Below are 16,740 nucleotides of genomic sequence, written 5' to 3'. Positions count from 1 at the left end.
AAAGAAGGAGATCCACAAACAATCCCCAAACAATGTTGCAAATACTGTAACCCAAGAATTAGAATTTGACAGAAGCAGGTGGGCAGACCCCCTTACTCACCCTGCTCCCCCGGTACCACACATCAAAACCAAGATTGAATTCAAACGGTAATGCTGATTAAACTGAGGCCTCCCTTGTTCCACCGTGAGAGCACGACGGGACAAATACTATCAAAGAGAAAAAAAATGGACAATCTGGATTTTTGCAAGATAACAGATGACAAATGCCTCTGTGCTCATATATCGTACGCCCTTGTCAGGATAAAAGACAGTATCACAAAATTAGGAGTAGAATTAGAAAGAAGTAATGTTGAGGATTACTGATGAACTGCAGGATAATATAACCATCCATGGAGCTTGAAAAGGCCAAAATCATGACAGGATTATCAACCAATATCCAGGATCCATCCAGAGTTTCACTGAGGCCTTTGCATGTCTGCCATCGTCCCAAAGCCGTGCTAAAGGGAAACCTAGGCCCCTGTGGAGAAGAACCGTCGCACTGGCTGCCTCCAGCCTTTCTCGTTGAACAACAAGGACAAGACAATGTAAGACAATGGTCGGAGTCCTTGATCGATCACAGGCCTCGAAGATCAGATACAGTGTGCTTAATCGAATTTGATACACCCAACCTTCAAATAGAGATTGGGTAAGCATGGCAGCTGGTTCTCGAATTCAGCTGAGAATTCATTCTCAGCTCCCCTCAGGACACTGGGCACAAGGATTCTCCTTCTCCAGCTCTACTCCCCGAATCAACCAGGGTGTTTGACATATCATGCAGCAGGGTTTCCAAGGACTGAAGGTGAGCCCCCATCGAGGAAACTGCCCTCTCGACTGATGGGATTCTCTTCAGGATATCTTGTAGTTCATCAGTGCTGTGCTGGGGAGCTGAAACCGTCACCCACAACTTCACTCAATGGCAGCCATCATCTTGGTGCCTGCAGCACCACCGAAGTATAGGCCCACTTACCAGTCATACCGTCACTGCGATCTGGGCCCTACCCCAGCTATCTCTGATTGCCTCATCAGGTGAGGATGTTCTTGACTCGACTTGGCTCCTCATCACTAAAGTTTAGCCAGGATCTTCCACAAACATAGCACACATTATACATATCAGGATCAAATAATAATAGGTTGTGCATGGGATTACAAAAAAAATTAAAAGATGCGTAGCACCAAAGCTCACAAAAAAAACAGCTGCTCCTGCACTTACATCATATTATGTGACTCCCCACTTCTAGTTTTAACAAATGTGCGCCATGGACAGGAATTCAATGTCCTCCCAGGAGACAAGTGACTCACTTAAATAGTTCAATGATGCTGCTTGCCTTACATTTTCTCTCTTTTTCAGCTTCATTGCTGGTTATATGTGAACATAAGTTCAAATAAACAAGGAGCAGGCGGGCCATTCAGTTCCTCGAGGCTGCTCCACCATTAAATAAGATCATGATCGATCTGATAGTCAGTTCAGATCTGCATCCCCACAAATTTTCAGGACTAAAGGGAGCGGGAGGGGGGTTGCTGTGTGGAAGAGTTAAATGCTTTTCTAGTACTACTTGTTGTTCAGGAGGAGCATCAATCCTCTCCCCAACTGGACTCCCATTCCCATCATCACTGATTGCACTCCATCCCCATCCCCACCCCCCAATTACCAATGCCCTCTAACTATCCCTTCAAACTCCTCACTGTGTATTCCCTATCCTGATGAACAGCAGCCCTATCTTCTCCTGGCCTATGTCCTCAAAGTGTTTTTCCCTCAACAGGAAGATAAGCCAGTTAACTAGGCCAACTGGGAAAACAGCTTTAAAAAAAATGTATGCAAAACTCCACAGAGTTCGATAAAACTCAAACATTTCCCAGCAAGAACTCTTCACCACCATTTCAAATTGGCATCTCAACAGTTATCAGAGCCATACTCTCTCAGGCACTGCCTCTAGCAATCCGGATGTATCACACATCATATTCCCAGCTCACACCTGTGGCTGGCACCTGTGTAGTTTCTGCACCTGTTTGCAGGTGGCTTCCTGGTTCTTGGGATGTCTCACGTAACAAACAGCTACTGATGAGAAACCACAAGCCAACATACTTTACCACAAGTGACCCAACCTCTTTTTGGCAAATGCAATAAACTTTGCAAACTGCTGCAAGCGTTACATTATTAAATGTTACTACAAGTTCAGGAGAAGTAAAATGAAAAACATTTATCTTTTTGGTCTTAGCTCCTGGTACAACTAGATTGATATGGGAGTCAGAGAGACACAAGTGCTTCCTGCTTGCTTTCAGGCCCTTGATTAAAATAGCGCAGGTCATACCATCAGAACCATATTTGCATATTTAAAGAAAAACCCTAATGATTTACATCAGGTGCTCTTTCTGTCTGCTTATCTGTAGAAAAAAATGTTCCTTCGAAATTTATGATACGTGGAACCAAACTGCTGTGAAGGCTCTCCTGTCCCTCTGCAAAAACTTCAGACCAGAAAATGGCATGAATATTTTTCAGGAGTCTCTGAAAGAGAACTCATGTGGAAATTCAATAAATTGTCAGTATAATTTGGTTTACCTTCATGTAAAATATGCAACACACCAGTTTTCAGATGGAGGAGGAGAAAGTGGGTTCCCGGACACGCGTACTTTGTTTGAATAGAGGGGAGTACGGTAGGATGAGAGAAGAATTGGCGAATGTGGACTGGGGGAGCACGTTGGAGGGAGGGTCTGCTGAGGAGCAGTGGAGGATCTTTAAGGAGATCTTTCTTGGTGCTCAGCGGAAATTTATTCCGATGGTCAAAAAGGACCGTAGGAGGAGAGGTAATAAGCCGTGGATAACGAAGGAGGTGAAGGAAAGTGTTAAATTAAAAGCGGAGGAATTTAGAGTAGCTAAGAGTAGTGGGCGAGAAGAGGACTGGGAGAGGTTTAAATGTCAACAAAGATTGACAAAGAAGTTGATAAAGAAGGGTAGGAGAAACTATAAGCTGGGCTAGCGCTTAATATAAAAAAGGATAGCAAGAGTTTTTATAAATATATAAAAAGGAAGAGGCTGGCTAGGGTGAACGTTGGTCCTTTAGAGGATGAGAAAGGGGACCTAGTGGTAGGGGATGGGGATATGGCTAAGGTATTGAATAACTTTTTTGTTTCTGTCTTCACGGAGGAGGATGTGAATAATTTGCCGGGTGTTAGCGATGGAAAGGTGGTAGGACTGGAGGGTCTTAATGACATTACTGTTACTAGAGAGGCGGTGCTCGACAGACTGGAGGGGCTGATTGTGGACAAGTCCCCAGGACCGGATGGAATGTATCCGAGGGTTCTGAAAGAAATGGCGGAGGTGATAGTGGATGCCTTGGTGGTTATTTTCCAGACGTCGCTGGATTCCGGGGAAGTGCCGGATGATTGGAAAACGGCTAATGTTACGCCATTGTTTAAGAAGGGTGCCAGGCAAAAGGTGGGGAATTATAGGCCGGTTAGTTTAACGTCTGTGGTAGGTAAAATGTTAGAATCTGTCATTAAGGAGGAAATTGCGAGGCATCTTGAAGGGAATTGCTTGATAGAGCAGACGCAGCACGGTTTCATTAAAGGGAAGTTGTGTCTGACAAATTTACTGGAGTTCTATGAGGATGTGTCTAGGGTGGTGGATAGAGGAGAGCCGGTGGATGTGGTCTTTCTAGATTTTCAGAAGGCGTTTGACAAAGTACCTCACAAGAGGTTATTGCAGAAGGTCGAGGGACATGGAGTTGGGGGTAGGGTGTTAGCATGGATAGAGGATTGGTTGTCAAATAGGAGGCAGAGAGTGGGGGTCAACGGGTGCTATTCGGATTGGCGGATGGTGACTAGTGGAGTGCCCCAGGGGTCGGTGCTGGGGCCTCAGCTTTTTACCATTTATATAGATGATCTGGAGGAGGGAACCGAGTGTAGGGTGTCAAAATTTGCTGATGACACCAAGATTGGGGGAATGGCAAATTGTGCGGAGGGTGTGGAGAGTCTGCAGAAGGATCTAGATAGGCTGGGCGAATGGGCCAGGAAATGGCAAATGGAATTTAATGTTGGCAAGTGTGAGGTGGTCCACTTTGGTAGGAAGAATGGTAGGAAGGACTATTACTTACGGGGCGAAAAACTGCAGCAGGCAACGGTGCAGAGGGACCTCGGGGTCCTTGTGCATGGGTCGCAAAAACCCAGCTTGCAGATGCAGCAGGTGGTCAGGAAGGCGAATGGGATGCTGGCCTTCATAGCGAGGGGGATTGAATATAAAAGTAGGGAGGTCTTGCTGCAGCTGTATAGGGCATTGGTGAGGCCGCAGCTGGAGTACTGTGTGCAGTTTTGGGCGCCGCACCTGCGCAAAGATATTTTGGCCTTGGAGGGAGTGCAGAGGAGGTTTACTAGACTGATACCGGAGTTGAGGGGGTTGAGCTATGAGGAGAGGCTGAATAAACTGGGCTTGTACTCGTTAGAGTTTAGAAGAATGAGGGGAGATCTCATTGAGACGTATAAGATGATGAATGGGATGGATAGGATAGAGGTGGAGAGACTCTTCCCGCTCAAAAAAGACAGTAGGACTAGGGGGCACAGCCTCAAGATAAAGGGGGGGGCGGTTTAGAACGGAGTTGAGGAGGAACTTCTTCACTCAAAGGGTGGTGAATCTCTGGAATTCTCTGCCCGTTGAAGTGGTGGAGGTTGCCTCGCTAAATATTCTTAAGACGCGGGTTGATGGGTTTTTGAGAAGAGAGGGGATTAAGGGTTATGGGGAGAGGGCGGGAAAGTGGAACTGAGCCACGACAGATCAGCCATGATCTTATTGAATGGTGGGGCAGGCTCGAAGGGTTAGATGGCCTACTCCTGCTCCTATTTCTTATGTTCTTATGTTCATTCTTCCTCTGGTAAAGACACTGACTCATATTAGAATATATTCCATAGTTGTCAGGTGCACTCTCATAAATTGACCAAGTAAATATTCTTCATGTAATTAGTGAAAAGCAAATTACTGAGGATGCTGGAAATTTGAAATAAAAATGCAAGAAATACATAGCAGATCTGGCAGCATCTATGGAAAGATGAACAGAGTTAATGCTTTAAGTCTGTTGCACTTCATCAGTGTGGAGATGCTGGCATTGGACTGGGGTAAACACAGCAAGAAGTCTCACAACACCAGGTTAAAGTCCATCAGGTTTATTTGTAGTAAACACCACTAGCTTGTGGAGTGCTGCTCCTGCGCTCCAAAACCTAGTGGTGTTTACTACCAAATAAACCTGTTGGACTTTAACTTGGTGTTGTGAGACTTCTTACTGTATTTCATCAGAACAGGGGAAAGTTATAACGGAATACATTCTGATGAAAGGTCACAGACCGGCAACATTAACTCTGTTTCTCTTTTCACAAATGCTGCCTGACCTTTTGAGTATTTACAGCATGTTCCAGTTTCACTTCTGATGAGTAAATATTGGTGGACCATTAGACTATTGAAAATATCCAACTGATTCAATATCAACGAGTGATTTGCAACTGAAACCATTGGATAGTTGTCAGGAGGACAGCCTCTGGTTGAATTTTCTTTCCCCCTTCTAAGCTCAAGATGCCATTTATGGTATTCCAATGATGACCTTGCTAAGATCAGCTGGCTCATTGCTCTGCTGAACCTGAGATGTTATTTTTGTTTGGCTTAGCACCACACTAAACAGCGCATTCAGTGATTGAACCCATCAAAAGAGCTGATAATATTCATTAAATAAACCATTTCTCTTCCAAAGAAAGAATTTATACGGTGTCTTTCACAAAATCAGGTATCCCAAAGTAGTTTACTGAGTAGACTGCAGCTATCCTCATTGGAATTCAGAAAAATGAGGGGGGGGTCTTATAGAAACATATAAGATTATGAAGGGAATAGATAAGATAGAAGCAGGGAAGTTGTTTTCACCGGCAGGTGAAACTAGAATTAGGGGGCATGGCCTCAAAATAAGGGTAAGCAGATTTAGGACTGAGTTGAGGAGGAACTTCTTTACCCAAAGGGTTGTGGAATTCCCTGCCCTGTGAAGCAGTTGAGGCTACCTCATTAAATGTTTTTAAGGCAAGGATAGATAAATTTTTCAACAGTAAAGGAATTAAGGGTTTATGGTGAGCAGGCAGGTAAATGGAGCTGAGTCCCACAAAAAGATCAGCCATGATCTTATTGAATGGCGGGGCCAGATGGCCTACTCCTGGTTCTTATGTACTTTACAGCTGATGAAATAATTTTGAAGTTCAGCAACTATTGTGATACAGGAAACATTGCACAATAACATACCCTGAACAGGTATACAAGCAAGTCTGTCAGGTCTTCTTTATTCAATATTAATTCATATCTCAGTGCGTTCGATCAGACCTGAAATTATTTAATTTAGGGGAAGGAATATTTATCATGTTTGTATCATATTTTTCTGCTATTTTAGAGGTGCTAAATTGTTGACAAATGAATGTCATATGGCCGCATTAAAGTTCATAGGTGAAAACTGTAAACAGTATATGACGTGTGTTGCTTAAACGAAATCACAGCATTCCCAGAGCTGTCATGCAATACATAAATTCCTCAATTTTCAGTATATAAATACATAATTGAATTGCAAAAGGGCCAAAAATCTAACAAGGAAGCTAACATTCCCTGCTGAATTTAATGACCTTCATAGCCAACCCCTCTCTCTGCATGGTGGGAACCATGGATTTAAAATCATCTGCCAATCTGCAGAAGCACTGCCAACAATTGGTCCCTAATTGACCTCAGGTGTGCCTAATCCAATCACTTTTCTGCAATGTTCATCTGACAGTGGTTGAAAAGATCAGACCAGGTTAACATTTAAGTATCACAATGGTGCTGCAAATCCCAGAACGCCTGTGAAATATCATTATGGATATCAACAAATGGATGAAAAAATTTCTTCTAATAAATTCCTTCCTGCAGCCTTTCCCCATATGTCAATCTTCCACATTTGAAAATAAGCTTCATTTAAAAAGTGACAAACACACTTCCTGAACATACCCTGAACTTCTATCGAGACCGTCGCAGTCTCATATTGGAAATTTAGTACGGGGTTGGTGCAGTTTCTGTGGAGTTCTACTGAACTCTGACTGAATTTTAAACAGGAGGTCATAGCAAACTCTCAGGAAATTCAGGGCCCTGTGTTTTATGCATAAAACTAGAGATTTTATTTCAAAGGTCACCTTTGGAAGATAAAACAGATCAGTAGCAAATTAAAATAAAAGAGAGGTCAAACAATCAGCTGGTACATTTAAGTGCTAGCTTTATTTCTAAAAGGATAATAAATATTACAGTAACTTTTAAGTGTAATTTGAACTGTTACATATGGATCTAAATTGCAGAAAAAATACAAGCAAAGTTGTTAAGGGATTTCATCTTTATAAAAGTGCATTTGGCAAGAGCATTTTTTCTTTGCAATAAAATTGCATAACACATTAAAATTAATCTTTTTGTCAGGAAAATAAATTGTCATGTAATGAAAACAACAGTTTTCCTCCAGTAATCAACTCAGAGCCACTTTCTCCTGGATAAAGTCAGTAAGAAATAATCTAATGCAATAAAAATGACCTAATGCAGTAAGAAGTGCAACCCATATAAAACACCATCTTCTTGATAAGTCTTATTTTGCATGTGTAAAAGGAAGTGGTTGCTGAGGAGGATCAACACCAATGAATGCCGGCCAAGCACACGTGTGGTTTCAGTAGGGTTGAATTAGAACTTCTTGTACAGTGATATGAGACTTGTTTGTAATCTTTCGCTGACAAGTAGTAATTATTATTATCTATCGTTTCTGCAAGTTGTCAGAAGAATGTGGTTGACATACCAGTAATCTCGTGAACTGAACTAAACTGGTACAAGGTCAGAATAGATCAATCAGTGTGTGAAAGAGATAAATAACTTAACATTTTGGGTGGGAATCTTCACCTCAGCTGGCAGACTGATCGAAAGAAAGAAAGCTCCTTCTCCATCTGGATTTGTCTTAAGGGGCTTCTTACTTATTTGTGCAAATTCTGATGAAACTCAGGTATTAAATGATCTCTTCCCTGTTGTTGCGAAGGAGGGGTATGGTAGCCTGGTTGTGGTGATCATGCGGGTAAACTGCTGAAATTAAAAAGAAAACTCAAGCTGTAAAGCAGACACTGTGGAGCTCTGAGCAAAGAGTAATTTGGAGATATGTAAAATTCTACTCATAACTTGAAGTGTTTGCAATTTTCCTGCTAACTCTTCACTTGGCACTAAAATTCAACACAGGTTTTGACAGAGGAAAGGGGTGGGACCAGATATCTTTTATGGATTATTATTTGGGGAACAGGCACCAATTTACCTTACAATTGACTTGAATATTGAAACACACAGATCACAGCGCTGATAAAACTTGGTAACAGGAGCTAATTATTACCCCATAGCAGTCAGCATGTCTGCAGTCAAAAGTCACAAAAATAATCTACAAAGCATTATAAAAAAACTATGATTTAGTTTTCTAAAAAAGTAGGGAATCATAAGCTCTTGTGTCATAGAGTCACTGTTATAGAGGTTTACAGCATGGAAACAGGCCCTTCGACCCAACTTGTCCATGCCGCCCTTTTTCCTCTAATGACTAAGCTAGTCCCAATTGCCACGTTTGGCCCATATACCTTGATAGCCATCTTACTCATTTAACTGTCTAAATGCTTTTTAAAAGACAAAACTGTACCTGCCTCTATGACCTCTGACAGCTTGTTCCAAACACTCGCTACCCTCTGTGTGAAAAAATTGCCCCTCTGAACCCTTTTGTATCTCTCCCCTCTCACCTTAAACCTATGCCCTCTAGTTTTGGACTTCCCTACCTTTGGGAAAAGATATTATTGGCCTTCTAGCAGATCTATGCCTCTCATTATTTTATAGATCTCTATAACATACCCCAACAAGCCTCTATGCTCCAGAGAAAAAAGTCCCTATCTATCCAGCCTCTCCTTATAACTCAAACCATCAAGTCCTGGTAGCATCCTAGTAAATCTTTTCTGCATTATTTCTAGTTTAATAATATTTTTTCTATAATAGGGTGATCAGAACTGTACACAACTTCAACAAGACATCCCAACCCCTGCGTTCAATGTCCTGACCAATGAAACCAAGCATGCTGAATGCCTTCTTCACCACCCTGTCCACCTGTGACTCTACTTTCAATGAACTATGACCATGTACCCCTTGATCTCTTTGTTTTATACCTCTCCCTCACCCTCTACCATTAACTGAGTAAGTCTTGCCCTGGTTCGATCTACTGTGCTATAAAACTTGAGAACATTAACATTGTTTTCTGGGCTGAGATCTAAGGAACATGTTTTACTCATGTGGTTCACCAGTCAAACAAGTATAGAAGTAGGAGCAGAAAATGCTGGAAATTCTCAACAGGTCTGGCAGCGTCTATGGAGAGAGAACAGAGCAAATGTTTCAAATCTGGATGACCCTTTGACACAGCCTTTGTCAAGTACAGAAGTGTGCAAAGAAATCAGAGCCAACATATAGGATGCCATCTAAAAAAAAGTACAACATAATACTAAATAATCTCCAGAATCAAAGAATCTTTACAGTGCAGAAGGAGGCAATTTGGCCCGTGGCATGCTGAAAGAATCTTCTAATCTCACTCCCTGCCTACCCTAATCTCTATACTTCTTGCATTTTCCATATTAGCAACATTGGTGTGAATCTGGTGGTGTGGATTTCCCAAGTGTGATGCATTATTTATTATGTTTTATAAACTCCTCTGTTAGTTCACCAAGTTTATCCAGTGAATAACAGAGGCATATAGAATAGGAAAATCCCAGATATGATCCCTGAGATGAGCTGTTATCAGCTGGCACAAGGCAATGCAGCACTAAGGGGCTACAATGGACTCAGCACCTGGTTCTCAATGGGAGGAGGGGTCAGGAGGGCAGGGAGGCAGAGAGGAGGGGAGGAGGGGGGCAGAGGGGAGAGGGAAGGGAGGGGGGAGAGGGGGTGGTTGGGACGCAGGGAGGGGGTGGAGGGGGGGTGGTGGGGAGGGGGGAGGGAGGGGGAAGTGAGCAGGGATGAAGGGAGGGAGTGGGTGAGAGGGAGAAGGGGAGGGGGGGGAGTGAGGGAGAGAGGAGGGAGGGAAAGATATCCTGGAAGTATGTGTGCATGGACGCCAGTTAAAAATAGAATCAGGCTGACTTCCTCTAAGCTCTGCATGTGAATAATGGCCCTTTGGCTGAGGATACTGATACTGGAGGCCCCAGTGAGGAATCAACGCCCTCAAGTTTGGAGGAAAAAGAACAAAATTGGCAAAGAGAAGTGAAATTATGTTCAAAATTTGCCTATTTAAACAGGTTTTTAAAAAATGTATATATCCAATCCAATCAAAGTCCAATTCAGAGTCGCAGCAAGTGAGATATTGCTGATCCAAGCTGACAAGACAGCCCTCTCACCTCCTGTCTTGGGCTTGGTCTACATGATCCAAGCTGATTGGAGCTGGCATTGCACCTTCTCCAAGGCTTGATCTCATTTGCATCTTAGCCAAAAGGCCGAGATACCTCTTTAAAAAATTGCTTCAAATGAAGCCTCAGTGTAACCTCACGACTTCAACCAAGTTCAGGATATCAATGCTACACGATCTTAGCCAAAAGGCCGAGACACCGTCGGGAAGAAGATACAAAAGTCTGGGGTCATGTACTAACTGACTCAAGAACAGCTTCTTCCCTGCTGCTGTCAGACTTTTGAATGGACCTACCTTGCATTAAGTTGATCTTTATCTACATGCTAGCTATGACTGTAACACTACATTCTGCACTCTTTAGTTTCCTTCTCTATGAATGGTATGCTTTGTCTGTATAGCGTGCAAGAAACAATACTTTTCACTGTATGTTAATACATGTGACAATAATAAATCAAATCAAAATTTATGCAGGAATTCAATACTCATTTAATAGTGCATACAGGGAAACTACCTGTGCACCAAGTATCCAGGTCATAAAAGTTTTAAATGTGATGATCCCACGTATTTGATCACCAATAGACTTTGCTCATATAGAGGAAAGTTCAAGCAATGTTTACATTAAAATCTAAGATCATGGCATTCAGGTATGAGTGATGACCCTTACACCCAATTGGAGCTACAGTTTACCTATCTTTGTAGGGACCTTACTAAGTGCCCTAATGTCACAGTTCAAAGTGCAGGACATGCAGTAGATGTCAGATTCTGACAGAAGTGCTGACCTTGAGATGATGATGGATTACTTAAGTAAATGGTATTTGCTACATTAGCAAACTCAAAAAACACTTCACTCCTAGATAATGTTTAAATCTCCAGGGATTAGTCATCAACCACTCTCAAATGCTTCACAGACAATTGGCACAGATGATACAAAAAATAAGTGATACAATTTGACTGGTAACTAGAATATGGGTCAAAGGAAAAGACAGATTTAAGGGTACATACCTGACCAAAAATGATTAACAGATTTTTGCATTTTACAGATTCTGTGCTTAACATTGAGAGCTTCTAATCCAAATGCTGCTGTGATTGACTGGCACCTGTTCATAAACTCACTCAAATATAATAAGATTTTAATGAGGACTGAAAGGTTCAATTACAACAACCACTTTGCCCATATGTGCAAAAGTGCACCTGTGTCTGTAATGGAGAGAGTTAAATGGTCCAATTATCTGAACATCAATAAACTTAATTGGCATGAGGTTAAAATTACACCTAACATTAATTTAGTAAGACTCAGCATCAGTCTCTAGAACATGGCACGGTGAGATAGAAGTTTTAATGAAATGCAGCATATTAGAAATTGATGTGCTTTAGGTAATGCATAGTGGGGAGGGCCAATGATGGGGTTAGGTGTCATGTACAATGTTTTTCTGAAGGTGAAAACACACAAGAACACAAGAAATAGAAGCAGAAGTATGCCAAAATACCTTTCATGCCTACCCTGCTATTCAACACGATCATGGCTGATCTAAGACAGACTCAACTCCTTTTCTGTGCTGTAGCCCTTTATTCTTCAGCCTATCAAATATTTATCCATCTCCACTGTAAATACTTCTGATGATCCAGCCTCCACTATCCTTTGGGGCAGAGAATTCCAGAGATCATCACTCTCTATGTACTTCAGTTGTAAATGACTGACCCTTTGTTGTGTAGCTATATCCCTTTGCTTGAAACTCTCCCGCTAGTAAAAACACCATCTACCCTGTCAAGCCCCTTCAGGATCTTACATGTTTGAATAAAGTCATTCCTCACTCTTCTAGACTGTAAGGAGAGATGAATATATAGCACAATTCCATCACAGATGGTTTAAAAAGCCTAGCGTGGCTATCACTGATCATAGTAGGAAGTAATGACATAGTGCTTAATGTCACTGGACTCGCAATCCAGCGGACTAGGCTAATGCCCTGTGGACATAAATTTAAATCCTACCATTACGACTTATGATGGAATTTGAATTCAATTAGTTAATAAAAAAATCAATTGATTAGTTAAAAAATCTGGAATATAAAACCAGTCTCAGTAATAGTGAATATGAAACTATCTACTGATTGTTTTTAACAACCAAGCTAGTTCACTAACATCCTTTAGCAAAAGAAATCTGCTATTGTTACTGAGCCTGGCTGGCACATGACTCCAGACTCATCATAACACTGACTTTTAACTGCCCTCTAAAACAAACTGTTCAGTTCAAGGGCAATTAGGGATGGGCAACTAATGACCCACATCCCATGAAAGAATTTAAAAACCTGAATTTTCAGAGTAGGTCATCTCTTGTTATTCCAGGAAGTGCACTGAACTCACGATTCCCTCATGTAGCGTTAATGGCCCTTTCAATGTATGTGCACAAAACACAATGCAGTCTGTGCTGAATGTCAGTTCAACACCACCTTGCATTTGTGTAACATCTTTAATATGGGAAAGGTTTTTTTGCAGAAGTATACTTGGACAATAAAATAACACCAAGACAAAATAAGAGTCATTAGCAGAGGTGATTATATACCCAGGGGTTTGCGTTATATTCTGTGGTGGAGCAGGCATAATAATAGCGTGAGTCCCACCATTTTATTGAAAAGGTGCAAAATATCACCAACCTACTGTTGAAGAAAGAAGAGACTGGAAGGTGTCCATGGCAGTTCAGAGGTGTTATAAATCATGAGGGACTTCTGGTGGAGAACATTTTGACAGGTAAGTTCAAAATATGTTCTTAACTTCACATGTCATAACGTAATGCTCTTTGAGAAGTTAAATATGTTTTTAATTTAGTGATGAATAGTGCTATGTGTCTAAAAAGTGATAAATAAATGAACCAGCATTGTGAAAGTGGAGAAAATGTTCAGATGCATTAAAGTACATTATCCAATGGCTACAGGCTACCAAATTAAATATTAAGGAAAGTGAAGGGAGAGTAGGGGTGGGTGGTTTTAGAACAGAAGGATAACTTGGGCAGATGTATGGTGGACTAATTCTAGTGCAGTATTTCTATCCAATTCTGTTATAAAATAGAATGCAGGATAAGGATGGAGGGAGCAGATTCAGTTGTAACTTTCACAGTGGACTTGTAAAAATACTTGATAAGGAAAGTAAATTACAATCTATAAGGGGAAGAGCAGGGGAATAGGATTAATAGAATAGCTCATTTAAGGAGCCAACATATGGCCTGAATGGTAGTTCTATGATTCTATTTAAAATGGATAATAACATCAGCATGCCCTGGATAATTATGCTGGCTCTCTAACTACACTTCATCTGAAAATTACACTTCATTTTCACTATGTGATTACTACTCAGGTGGCATTTTCTACATAATTATGAATTTAGGAAATTAGGATTAAACTAAAGGATTATGTTTTCTAAGAAAAATAAATATTATCTCTTTAAAAATAAAAAGAAGCTTTAAATAAAATGTTTACAGAGGATGGCAACTTCATCTTTCTTTTGCTGAAGTCCCTAATGTTGCTCACCAAAATTAGCAGCAACTACAGTTTTCCCATAATGCATGATTATTTTTGCATACAACAAGCACTTTTTTTTATAAGGTTGTGTGATAAATTTGCAATTATATTTTGACAATGTCAAAGAATTATTAAGCTTTTTCAGTTAGTTGTCACACATCTATAAAAGCTAGTAATTCTTTTAAGTTGACAGTTGACCTCACTCAAATGAGTTCCTTGCACCAAGGAAACCTGAAGCAACAGCAGGTTACTGATTAACTAGTGGTACCACTGACCAACTTGTACTAATCACTGCCTTCTATTGTGTGAATTTGCCAATCTGGAGAAAATAGTGCAGCTCTCATATCTGTAAGTTCCGTTGCATCGGCATAATAGAGCTACAAAGTGAAACAACTTGTGCCTGACCCGTGATCTTTGGAGCAAGTCTAGCCATTCGGAACTTTGGAAGCAAATAAGGAATCAGGCAAACGAGGAATTAGGCAATCAGATTTACTGCTGGGTAGACTTGCACATTGACGTCTTAATGGAGTTAATAATTTAAAGGAAAAATGAACAGAATAGTCTTAAGGACCTGACTCTGCAAGTCAATAAATATCATATTAGCTCTTTAGTTTTGTTCATCTGTAAGTTCTCATGGAGTAGCAACAATTCTGAATAAAGTATGCATCAAGAAATAAGTGTTCACTTTGCAGTTACATTGAAGACTGAACTTTGAATCAAAGATACCTATTGATTCTAGAAGATACAAAACTAAAATATTATGAAAACAGAAGAAAGGATAACATGCACAATAAATACTACTCAGCTGAAAGAGTACTTATTCTCAAATTCAGATTCAAAATTATTCAATTGCTATTATTTCACAAAATTGTACCAAAGTACACTGATTATTTAGGCCACTATTTGCTCAACACTGACACCAAACCCAAAAGCACTGTGTTATTCCCACATAATGCTCCAAATAATCCAAGTTTATCAAATACTTGTGTAACTAAAAACTGCACCTTCACTGTCACCTACTGTTGATACTGAAGTAATGTATCAAACTGACTTTGCAGGCTAACCTGCTTGTATTTACCTTACGAAAAAAGCGCCTTCTGGCTAATTATCTTTAAGTCTTGAACTCTTAGCTGTGGTCCGCAGCAAACCAGACAGCACAATTTCCTGCTATTATATTTGAAGTGGAACTTAATCAGACGGTTCTTCACAGAGAGAAGAAAAATCATTTACTACTAATCTTGGAAAAGGATGACATTGAATTAGACAAGTGATTGCCTTAAAGTAAATTAACACCATAGCTTTCGACCTCATTTACCTTCCAATGTTATGTTCTGCAGTTGTAAAATGTCTGCTGTACCTTCTCGTTTTCCTGGGTTAGACAATTGGGGTTAGAGCTGATGCCTCCGCCAAAGAGTAACCCTTCCTCCAAATCACGAGAATTGTGCAACTTAATTATGGTGTACTTATGCCTCTTCATTGGTCAATAATCCCTGGTTATTTAAATTCCTGGAAAGTCATTTGCTGAGGACAATTGGAAAAACTTTGGTGGGTGGGGTAGGCTTTAAACTACCTTTTGCTGTAAATTCATAATCAGTTTGAAAAGTGATGGTAACCCAAGTGTGTAACTAATAGATTCCAGAGCATGCAAACTCAAATCTTGAGGAATGAAAAAGGGGAATGACGATTTGATATTTTCACATGGATGAGGTTTTTTTGGAAAAGTACTTTAGTGAAAGAATCGACAAGGGAGAAAATTAGTCATATGTAAATAGCCTCTCCTAAATGCACAGAGTACAAACTTACATTGGGAAAGATCCAAGATAAGAAATTTTTAAAAATGATACTTATGATTATTTAAACTACTTTTCTGCTTCCCTTCACATTTGTTATAATTTCTCTTTTCTACTTTAATTTCTGTGCCATTGCATTTTACTGTGGAACTGAGCACAACTTCTGAATGTAGCTTCAACTCAATAAAATTATAAAGCTGCAACGGAGCATTCTTGTGGTGAATCAATGGGCTTACCAGTTTGTTGTGTAGTTTCACTCATAAGAATTTGTGAAAAACAAACTGTTCTCATTTGTAAACTGAATTCAATAGTGGGCAGGGATGGCAAAAGAAAGGTTCATGGCATTAAAACCAATCTGTACATAGTGACAGTAAACCAACCCACAGAAACAGTGAGGCAAAACAAATGTGCACCTTTTAAGGGAACCATGAGCTGAAGCAGGGCGATGATATACCTACATATTGTTTGGGATACAAGTCACAAAGCTCCCACAGTTCAGTGGGCTGCAAAAACTAAGCAAGCTAGAAGAATATATATTCTTGTTGCTTGCAACTTAAACAAATCTGGGTGCTTATAAAAGCAATTTACTGTGGATGCTGGAATCTGAAACAAAAACAGAAAATGCTGGAAAACATCAGCAGGTTTGACAGCATCTCTGGAGATCATAGAGCCAATGTTTCGAGTCAGGATGACCCTTTGTCAGGGCTGAAGGCAAAGAACAGCTCTGATGAAATTCTGTGTAACCCTGCGCATTTACCATGGCTAATCCAGCTAACCGACAGATCTTTGGACGCTAAGTGGCAAATTAGTATTGCAAATCCATTTAACCTGCGCATCTTTGGACTGATGGAGGAAACTGGAGCACCTGGAGGAAACCTAGATGGGGGAGAGTGTGCAAACTCCACACAGTCACCCAAGATCAGAATTGAACCCAGGTCCCTGGCACTGTGAGGCAGCAATGCTTATCTCTGTGCC

General features: G+C 40.7%; 1 protein-coding gene across 11 annotated transcripts in view; it reads right to left on the bottom strand.

The window, feature by feature from the left end:
- rbm47 (RNA binding motif protein 47) overlaps positions 1–16,740 on the bottom strand; it is a 167,083-nt gene that overhangs the window by 32,542 nt on the left and 117,801 nt on the right. Inside the window, exon 1 of one of the 11 annotated variants that reach the window (XM_080188474.1) lies at positions 15,291–15,418. The exons of the other annotated variants lie outside the window; for them this stretch is intronic. The gene's annotated coding sequence lies outside the window, so the exon portion shown is untranslated. Of the gene's footprint in view, positions 1–15,290; positions 15,419–16,740 lie in introns of those variants that run through there. 11 annotated transcript variants of the gene reach the window in all.

This window comes from Carcharhinus amblyrhynchos, chromosome 1 (assembly GCF_965287045.1).
Source record: "Carcharhinus amblyrhynchos chromosome 1, sCarAmb.v2.hapA, whole genome shotgun sequence".
NCBI classification, from domain to species: Eukaryota; Metazoa; Chordata; class Chondrichthyes; order Carcharhiniformes; family Carcharhinidae; genus Carcharhinus; species Carcharhinus amblyrhynchos.
Note: the sequence above shows the minus strand (reverse complement) of the source record. Positions and strands in the feature narration are given on the sequence as shown.